Source organism: Clupea harengus, chromosome 18 (assembly GCF_900700415.2).
Source record: "Clupea harengus chromosome 18, Ch_v2.0.2, whole genome shotgun sequence".
NCBI lineage: Eukaryota > Metazoa > Chordata > Actinopteri > Clupeiformes > Clupeidae > Clupea > Clupea harengus.
The window spans coordinates 13,250,794-13,260,793 of NC_045169.1; the positions used below are offsets into that span (position 1 = coordinate 13,250,794).

At 45.7% G+C, this 10,000-nt stretch overlaps 1 protein-coding gene across 2 annotated transcripts in view; it reads left to right on the plus strand.

Moving 5' to 3' along the window:
* Positions 1 to 1,526: 1,526 nt before the first annotated feature.
* Positions 1,527 to 10,000, plus strand: part of LOC105904548 (inactive ubiquitin carboxyl-terminal hydrolase 53) — a 55,862-nt gene continuing 47,388 nt past the window's right edge. For both annotated transcript variants that reach the window (XM_042710443.1, XM_031584827.2), the window contains exon 1: positions 1,527 to 1,906. The gene's annotated coding sequence lies outside the window, so the exon portion shown is untranslated. The remainder of the gene's footprint in view (positions 1,907 to 10,000) is intronic.

Genomic DNA, 10,000 nt, shown 5'->3' on the forward strand with positions numbered 1-10,000 from the left:
CCTGCACAGTGCTGCAAAACGGCCTCCGTGTGTGTGTGCGTGTGTGTCTGCTATGTGTGTGTGTGTGTGTGTGTGTGTGTCTGCTATGTGTGTGTGTGTGTGTGTGTGTGTGTGTGTGTGGTGTGCTGTGTGTGTGTGTGTGTGTGTGTGTGTGTGTGGTTTGCTGTGTGTGTGTGTGTGTGTAGATCAGGTGGAGAGACTACAGCAGCACACACAGCGGACACAGTCTAGACTAGAAAGTGAAGACAGAGGCAGTGGGCAGAGATTGGCTGCCAAATATGTGTTTATGTACTTAATAAATATGTTTTCACCGCCATCTGCATTTGCAGGTGTAAAGACACACTATAAGAGAGAGAAAAAATGTGTTGGTAAATATAAATGTGAATTTAGTTTATGTTTCGTTTTGTAGAGTTATTTTTAATTGTGGTAAGCTGACATGGTGCATGATAATTTAAAGTATACAAGCATAGTAAGGTTGGCAGGATACAATAGCAGTGCACAACTGGCTGGCGACAGCCGCACAACGCTGTACCCGGGATACGTAAAGACCCTCCTTCACAGTACAACATGCGCTGCCTATGGCCCAATTTTATTTATATATGGAATTTTATATATGTTTAGTTTTGATGAGTTATGATGATGCGGTCTGTAAATCTTAACCATGTCTGAAAAAAAAGAAAACAAAATACCGTCACAATCATCATCATAATGAAACCATTTGTGTACTTTCCCTACTTGTTTTAGCTCATCTAAATAGCATTTTAAATTGTAAATCTCAACCAAGCTTAACATGAAGTTGCTTCTCATTACTGAAATGTTTGCCCTTGTCTAACCTGCCTCATTAGATGATGTGGAGCTATTTTTAGTGGCGAGTTGCTTTTTTGTCCAGAGGTAATACATTCAAAGCACAACACTACAATACATATTCATAATATGCAGCCAAGATCGTCAACATTCTATTATGAACAGCGAACAACGTTTATGTTTTGAATTAATAAAATAAGAAAATAACGTTTAATTGTTTTTTTTTTCAGCCTCTATCTTTTTATGTAACAGGATTGGACAGATGGTGTTTGGGTAACACTGGTCTTACATCACATTTTATTAGTGCCTCGCTCTCTCCTGGCCCCGTTGCCATGCCTTCATGTTCACCCTTGTCGGCATCCGCGAAGTAAACATCACACACACGCAGCAAATGATCGCTCCGAACACTTCAACTCGGAAGTGTACATCATGGAGGCTGCAAGCGCACACACACACACAGGGTTTAATTCTCCCTCGGCGTCCCGTAAGCACCTCTCCCCGGGACAGTTCTTCTTATCCCACATTCGTCTCGCGGAGCAGTGAGGAGAGGGCCGTGGGAACACACACACACAGGGTGGGAAGTGCACACGCCAAGCAGAACTGCGCAGCTAACTCCTCCCTTAGCCGTGTGACAGCGTGCGGGGCTGCTTGTGCAAGTGTGTGTGTGTGTGTGTGTCAGGGACTGCAGTAAATATTGTACACTAGAGGCGGGGTTTGACCCGCTCTGAAAACATCACTAATCCAGTATTTCAGGTGGCTGTAGCCAGCCGCGACTCACTACCGCCGCGCATCAACTACAGCCGAACCGACAGACTACGCTACCAGCCGAGGGAAAGAGACGGCATTTCATGCGCTGAAGTTATGAAACAAGAGTGAAATCCTTAGAATGAACTCGGCAACTCATAAGTAATATACGACTGGATAAACTATACATATTTCTACTTCTGTGGTCAACTATTACTTCCGCCGTCAAACCGCGTCAACGTCCAGATGATCTCTTTCGCGAGTTTCTTATAAGCTATAAAGGATAATATTCATCAATATATTTTTTTGTGGAATTGAAGCAAGCCCAAGGGACTTTGGTTCATTCATCTCTTTGATGGTGAGTAATATCCTGCTCTTGCTTGAGTGTGTGGTGCAAACTTTTCCACGCCATTTTAGCGTTCAATGCGCATGTGGAGGAAATCTACCTGATTCAGGTAAAAGGCAAGGGTATGCTAAGCTATGCCAAGTCAGGTTACAAATACTAACTTTACTAGACCAAACATCACGATTTTACATGCCTTGTGTCTGACCAAAAGTTAACTTCAGTGGTGTGTCCACAGGGTACGGCAACAGGGAAGATGTTGCAATTCCGAATCATTTTGTGCCGCTGGAACGGCTTCACTTAAAGCAACTTTGTAGTATTTCTGCGTCGCATCTTCCTGGCAGCTCTTTTTCCGAAGGAGACGGTCTGTTCCTCCCTAGTTTGTTGCTATCCTCCGCAAACCCGAACACTGATATTCCTTTTGCTCTTTGCAATTTGTAAACACATGGTCTGTTGTCACTCTTTGCTGAACTCGAATGATCTCTTGTAAAAACTTTGGATCGCATCGTGCACCGCAAGCTGCCGTGGTTAATAAATGTCGTGTTTCAAAGTGGACTAGTGGGAAAACGTCTCTTACTCCCGGGAAGTGATACTTGCCTCGTTGTTGTTGTTTTGAAACGAACCTCTATGCACTAACTGCTGGGTAACACCCCACGTCATGCCGCATAGCAAATTAATCTCATTTATACGAATCGATGCCCGGGGCTGGCTTGTGGAAGTATATGTTATTCCAACTCATGTATGAGACTAGTGAGAGTTATCTGTGTTATTTGGTGTTCAGTAGAACGTACCCTGAAATTGCTTCGCTGGAGGGGACGACAGATAAGTCAATGCAGATATTACAGAAGTTATATAAAGAACACGTTATTCGTAGCATATGCCTAAAACAGGGCAACAGCCGATGAGGGAGGGTGAAGATGAAATGCACGTTGTGCTCGCAGAGATAACAAAACTATTCTGAATGTACGCAGGACTGCGCTGAGTCTTGCGGGTAGGGGAACGGGGAAAAGTGACAGCTATTCAGCACGCCGGTGATTTAGGCTGTGTCATGCGGACAGACGTTCTGTTCTCTCTAAAGCACACATGTCTTGTAACGTAAAGTGTTCGTTATCAGAGCCGTGCTTCCTGTTTGGTTTAAAATCAGGGCTGGGAGAGGCTGCGTTTGCCTTTTAATCTTTATCTAAACTTATCTGCATGTGTTGTAAATGTGGGGGAAAACATTGTGTTTTTAGCTGCTCATCTATGTAGTGCGTGAACTCCCTGCTTGCAAAACAGTCAGTGAGTAAGTGAGTGTGTGTGTGTGTGTGTGTGTTTGTAGGCTTGTGTGTGTGTGAGTGAATGTGTCTGTGTGATTGTGAGTGTGTGTGTTTGTGTGTGTTTTTAGCGAAACAGTAAGTGAGTGAATGTGTTTGTGTGTGTAGGCTTGTGTGTGTGTAGCGAAACAGTGAGTGAGTGTGTTTGTGTGCGTAGGCTTGTGTGTTTGTGTGTGTGTGTGTGTGTAGCGAAACAGTGAGTGTGTTTGTGTGCGTAGGCTTGTGTGTGTAGCGAAACAGTGAGTGAGTAAGTGTGTTTTGTGTGTAGGCTTGTGTGTGTAGGGAAACAGTGAGTGAGTGTGTTTTTGTGTGTAGGCTTGTGTGTGTGTAGCGAAACAGTGAGTGAGTGAGTGTGTTTTGTGTGTAGGCTTGTGTGTGTAGGGAAACAGTGAGTGAGTGTGTTTGTGTGTGTAAGCTTGTGTGTGTGTAGCAAAACAGTGAGTGAGTGAGTGTGTTTGTGTGTGTGTAGGCTGGTGTGTGTGTGTGTGTGAATGTGTGTGTGTGTGTAGGCTGGATTAAAAGTGTTTTCTGTGGCGAGATCCAAGAAAAGCAAGGCCCAAACTCCTGCTCTCATGTATTTTGGTTTAATTAATTAGCTTCTGTGTGAAATAACACCCTTTGTGTGTGTGTGTGTGTGTGTGTAATCTGTGTGTCTACTACCCGGGATAGAAACACATCGCTCAGATATGCACTGCTGCTTGCCCATCAGAAGCCCTCTGAACACACATGCCTTGCACATGCCTTTATACTCTGAAGAGGTCAGGGTAATGTCTCATCTCAGGGTTGTGTCTCATCTCAGGGTTATGTCTCATGTCAGGGTTATGTCTCATGTCAGGGTTATGTCTCATCTCAGGGGTTTGTCTCATCTCAGGGTTTATGTCTCAGGGGTTTGTCTAGGGGGTTATGTCTCAGGGGTTATGTCTCAGGGGTTATGTCTCAGGGGTTATGTGGGGTATTTGATAGTATCTGTAGTCCGTACTGAGGGTGTTGTATTGGGTGCTGTGTGGACATTATTTGTAGGCAGTGCTGAGATATTCATACTTGTGTGTGTGTGTGTGTGTGTGTGTGTGTGTGTTTGTTTGTTCCTTGGCACACTGGTGTGGTTTTGAGCTGAAGTGTGTTTGAGCTGAAGTGTGTTAAATCTGGAACAGATGAGTGAGCGGAATCTGATGGGCAGAGACCTAGAACTGGCTTTAGAACCGGCTGGAGAACTGGTTAGTGTCCACACACCCACACACACCCCCACACACACACACCCACACCCACTGGCCCTGATAGGCCACACAAACGACATGCCTGCAGGAGAGGATGCTTAAAGGAGGCATGGAAACAGCAAGGGAGGTGTGTGTGTGTGTTAGTGTGTGTTAGTGTGTGTGAGAGGGGCCGAGAGAGGGGGAAAGGGGGAGAGAGAGCTCCAATTGTGTACCTGTAAATGTGTGTGTGTGTGAGAGGGAGAGGGGGAGAGGGAGGGAGAGCTCTAATTGTGTAATTGTGTGTGTGTGCAGGTAGTATTTTAGTGTCTGTCTTTACAAAAGGATAGAAATCTCACACACACACTCACTGCTATTTGCTGTTGTAATGTGTACTTTAGGGAATGGATGATGCAGTGAGCCGTCTGTGGCTGACTAAGCTGGAAGATGCTGTTGTTTGTTCTTTTCCTCTAACAATGAAATGCATTATTTCATTTTCAGCAATCATTTTACTTTTTATATGGCAGCTACTTCGTCTTTTCCTCTAACAATAAGATCCATTATTTCATTTTCAAGTGTCAGTTCATTTTAATATGGCATATGGTGTCTTAGTTAGTGTTTTTCCCTGTACAAGATGACGTATTATTTCAGTTTTCATAGAGATCACACACACTCACACACTCACTCACACACTCACTCACACACACATTCACTCACACACTCACACGCAGACACTCACACACACACACACACACACACACACACACACACACACATATATCATTTCATTCTCAGGTATCCTTTTTCCTCTGAGGTGATGAAGGAAACCATACTAATGAAATTATGAATTCCACTGGTGGCACTCATTTACCAGATAACCCTGTGTGTGTGTGTGTGTGTGTTTGTGTGTGTGTGTGTGTTTGTGTGTGTGTCTGCACTTTTATGAATTAGTCAGCGCAAGTGAACGGGGGTGTCTGATTGACTTTATCTGTGATGGGTTTCGCTCCAGCGAGTGTGTGTGTTTGTGTGTGTGTGTGTTTAAGAGTGTGACACCACTGAATGTGTGTGTCAGCAGAAAGAACTTCACCTCCACTAGGGAGAAGAGACACTGAAAGAGAGGGGCAGTCCTGCACCACTGGCTTTATAGTTCACTCACTCACACACACACACACACACACACACACACACACTAGTCTACAGTATGGAATGCAGTGTAGAGCTGAGAGCACAAGGCCTCTCCTGAAATCACCCAACAATCTTCACTCTGCTGCTGCTGTCAGCTCCACCTTCAGAAGGGCTTTGACTGGGTTAGTGATAGTGTGGGTGTGGGTGTGGGTGTGGGTGTTGGTGCTGGTGTTGATATCCCTCTCTCCTTTGACTCGGTTAGTGTTAGTGTGGGTGTTGTTGTTGGTGTAAGTGTTGGTGTTGATTGTCCTATGTCTATGGAACTAAAGACTACAGTAAACCAGACGTCTAGGTCTATGGAACTAAAGACTACAGTAAATCAGACCTCTAGGTCTTCTTGTATGCACCAGGAGCAGCTGCTGACAGCAGCTCAAAGATCTGGCTCAGCAAGTATGGACAGGTACAGCAGGGCTCTGCTAACACACACACACACACACACACACACACACACACACACACACACACACACACACACACACACACATTCATATAAGTATGGACAGGTACAGCAGGCGCAGAGTAGCAGCGCTCTGCTAACAACACACACACACGCATGTTTTGCAATTGTTCAGTAACACGTTTGTTGCAGTGAAACCAGGGCCTCGCCCCCCTTTTAAAGCCCTCTCATCGCAGAACCTAAAGGAGATAGAGACTGCAGCATTCTGCCCACTAGCTTTGGGTACAAGGAGATTATTTACATAAAGTATGAAGCAGATCCAGGATGGTCAGTCGGACAAAATTCTAAAATCTGTTGCTTTGACACAAACACACACTGCTTCACATTCCAGCATGGTTGTCCGTAGATGTCTTCTGTAATACTTGTAATACTAACTGTAATATAGGCTTGGCTCTGCAAGTCTACAGACATACACACACACACACACACACACACACACACACACACACACTCTCTCACATTCACACTTACACGCTGCACTGGTAGCTTGGTGGAGTTGCTCTCTCTCTCTCTCTCTCTCTCTCTCACACACTCACACACTCTCTCACACACACACACACACACATACACACACACACACACACACACAAACAAATGATCTCTTTCACAAACACACACACACACACACAGCTGTGTGTGGGGGAAATCAGCTGAACAGCGGAGACTCACTTTTATTTCATTTCAACCGAGAACCGGAGAAAATCTCTGTCAGCTTTTGTTCTTGGTTTCCTCTCTGTGGAGCAGTAACAAGGGTGTGTGGGTGTAGTGTGGTGTGAGTGTGAATGTTTGTGTCTGTGGTGTAGTGCAGTGTGTGTGGTGTGTGAATGTTTCTGTCTGTGGTGTGACTCAGCATAGTGATGGTGACCTACTCTGTGTGTGTTTGTTCGGGGAATGATGCAATGAGGTGTTGGTGTGTGTGGTGTAGTGTAGTGTGGTGTGTTGGTGTGTGTGTGGTGTGGTGTGGTGTGTGTGTGTGTGCACTGTGACTCAATATAGTTCTATTTTCTGGGTGTGTGACCACATGATGAAACTAAGGAATATTAGAGGTGTGTGTGAGTTTGTGTCTCTTTCTATGAATAGTATAACTGTGTGTGTGAGTATGGGGGTGGGGTTGGTTAACTAAGGAGAGGTTTACTTATAAACCTGTTGAGGCAGCTGCCAGTGTGTTATTGTGTGTATCAGCCCTCCTCACACACACACACACACATTATGAGACTTCTGGGAATTTCTTGGCTGTTCTTACTGAGTTTCAGGATTGTGTTGGGTCTCTGCATGCGGCCTCATGCCTTTATTCAGCCTGTGTGTGTGTGTGTGTGTGTAGCAGTGACTCACTCGCTTTCTACCTGCAGTCAAGTCTGAAGATGATTTAAAATGTAAATGTTCTTATGTGAACACACGGCATGTTCATGTGACACGCAACAGCTCAGCCCCGAAGGAAACGTAGAATCCATGTTCTCACACACAGCACTCTCTTTGGACACTCCATGTTCTCACACACAGCACTCTCTTTGGACACTCCATGTTCTCACACACAGCACTCTCTTTGGACACTCCATGTTCTCACACACACACAGTACTCTCTTTGGACACTCCATGTTCTCACACACATCACACTCTCTTTGGACACCCCATGTTCTCACACACAGCACTCTCACACTCTCTTGAAAAGAGCGCTCCTAAAGGAATCACTTGGATCCCTGGAGAACATTAAGGCTATACTGTAACACACACACACACACACACACACGAGGGCCGTACTGTAACACATAACAACACACTCCCTGGGGATCTAGTGAGGTCATTGGTCACTGATCTCTGTCCCTCAGACGTGTCAGCTGGAGGAAGTCCTCATGATGTAATTTCCTCTTTGTGATTTGGGTGCTAATGACACAGTGATGGGGTTCCAGGGTACCGTGTGTGTGTGTGTGTGTGTGTGTGTGTGTGTGTGTGTGTGTGTGTGTGTGTGTGTGTGTGTGTGTGTGTGTGTGTTGACTGGCGTTAGTATCTGGTTTTTCCATTGAGAGTTAGGGTATTGTATTGTATTGACTGGCGTTAGGGTAAGTGTGTGTGATGAGCTTTGTCACATTGCAAATCACACATTTACATTTAGTCATTTAGCAGACGCTTTTGTCCAAAGTGACGTCCAGAACAGTCAAGCTACGAGCAATAGAGACCTAGTGTAACAATAAATACTACTTTACATAAGAAATAGAAAAAAGAAATAGAAAAGAAATAGAATTGCAGGAATGTAACTGCTGTAAGTGCAAGTTAACCACTAGTCGAAGTGCCAGTTAGGAAGGGAGGTGCTCTCTGAAGAGTTGGGTCTTCAAAAGCTTCTTAAAGGTAGAGAGGGACACCCCTGCTCTGGTAGTGCTAGGCAGTACGTTCCACCAACAAGGAACTACAAATGAGAATAGTTTGGATTGCCGTACTTGCACAGACGGCAGTGCCAAACGACCCTCACTAGACGAGAGCAGCATCCTGGTTGTAACATTTGCCCTTACAAGAGCATTTAGGTAGGTGGGAGCAGAACCAGCAATCACTCTGTAGGCAAGCATAAGAGAAGGGGACAGAACTTCCACTCAGAGAAAGAGCATATTCCCTCCCTTCTCTGCGAAATCCACACACACACACACACACACACACACACACACACACACACACACACACACATTCCCTCTCTCCGTGCAGATGCTACACACACACACAAATGCACACACATGCACATACACACACATTGCCTCTCTCCGTGCAGTAAGGCAGCACACACACACACACACACACACACACACACACACACACACACACACACACACACACACACATTCCCTCTCTCCGTGCAGTAAGGCAGCAGCACACGTTCCCCAGACACTCAGCTGCAGGCTAGAATGAGAGGGAGCGGAGGCTGGAGCTTAGACACACACACACACACACACACACACACACACAGACACAGACACACACATGTTACTCAGAGTAAGCAGGACTGAGCGTGGAACGGGAAATGATCGTTAAACTCTTGAACTCAAAGAAGCGGCAGACACACAGTGGCCGCCAGGCTCCCTGTCAGACAAGACCGTTCTCTCCACAGCCTGCTGGGCAGTATGTGTGTGTGTGTGTGTGTGTGTGTGTGTGTGTTTGTGATTAAAAATGGAGATGTAATTTCCCTGTGCCATGTAATTTCCTGTGACTGTGCGGAGTGATGGGGGTGATGTCTGCTCCTCTCCCCGCCCCCCCCCCCCTTCTTCCCTCTCTTTCTCTCTCTCTCTCTATCCCTCACTCCCTCTCTCTCTCTCTCTGAGGCAGCTTGTTAGCATAGACACTTAGGGGCCATTAATTAATACATCAGGCTGCTATGGTGTCCATTCATCACACACTCTGGACGCTGGTGTGGACGAGCCTCTCCACTCAAGTGCTCACTCACTTATGCCGGCGGCGGAAACGTCCAGAAACCACAGCAATAAATCAGCGCTCCGCTCCGATCCGCCCGGAAGTCTGGGGCTCCCGCTCCGCCAGGAATACTCTGCAGCCGAGCACTTTAGCTGCATACTTCAGCTGCATACTTAAATATATACTTTAGCTGCATTCATTTATGGATCAAACAAACACACAGAACCTTGCTTAATCCAATCAATGAGATGATATAGGTACTCACTCTCACACACACACACACACACACACGTTTATGTAGATGCTTATATAGGTACTCACTTACACGCACCCACACTCACACACACACATGCTTATGTGATTCCTGTGAACTAGTTCCCTTCGTAACACAAGGGCAGCCACAGACCAGGTACTACTGTAGAGGCTGGATCTGGAACTCAAAACTAATGACTAACGTCTTCTAGTCTAGGTCGGTGCAGCAGTAGCTTGTTTTCACTGACTCATGCTTGTGGATGCTGAATGCAGACTTATGACATGTCAGATGACGAGGTGATTCACAGGGTTAATTAACAGC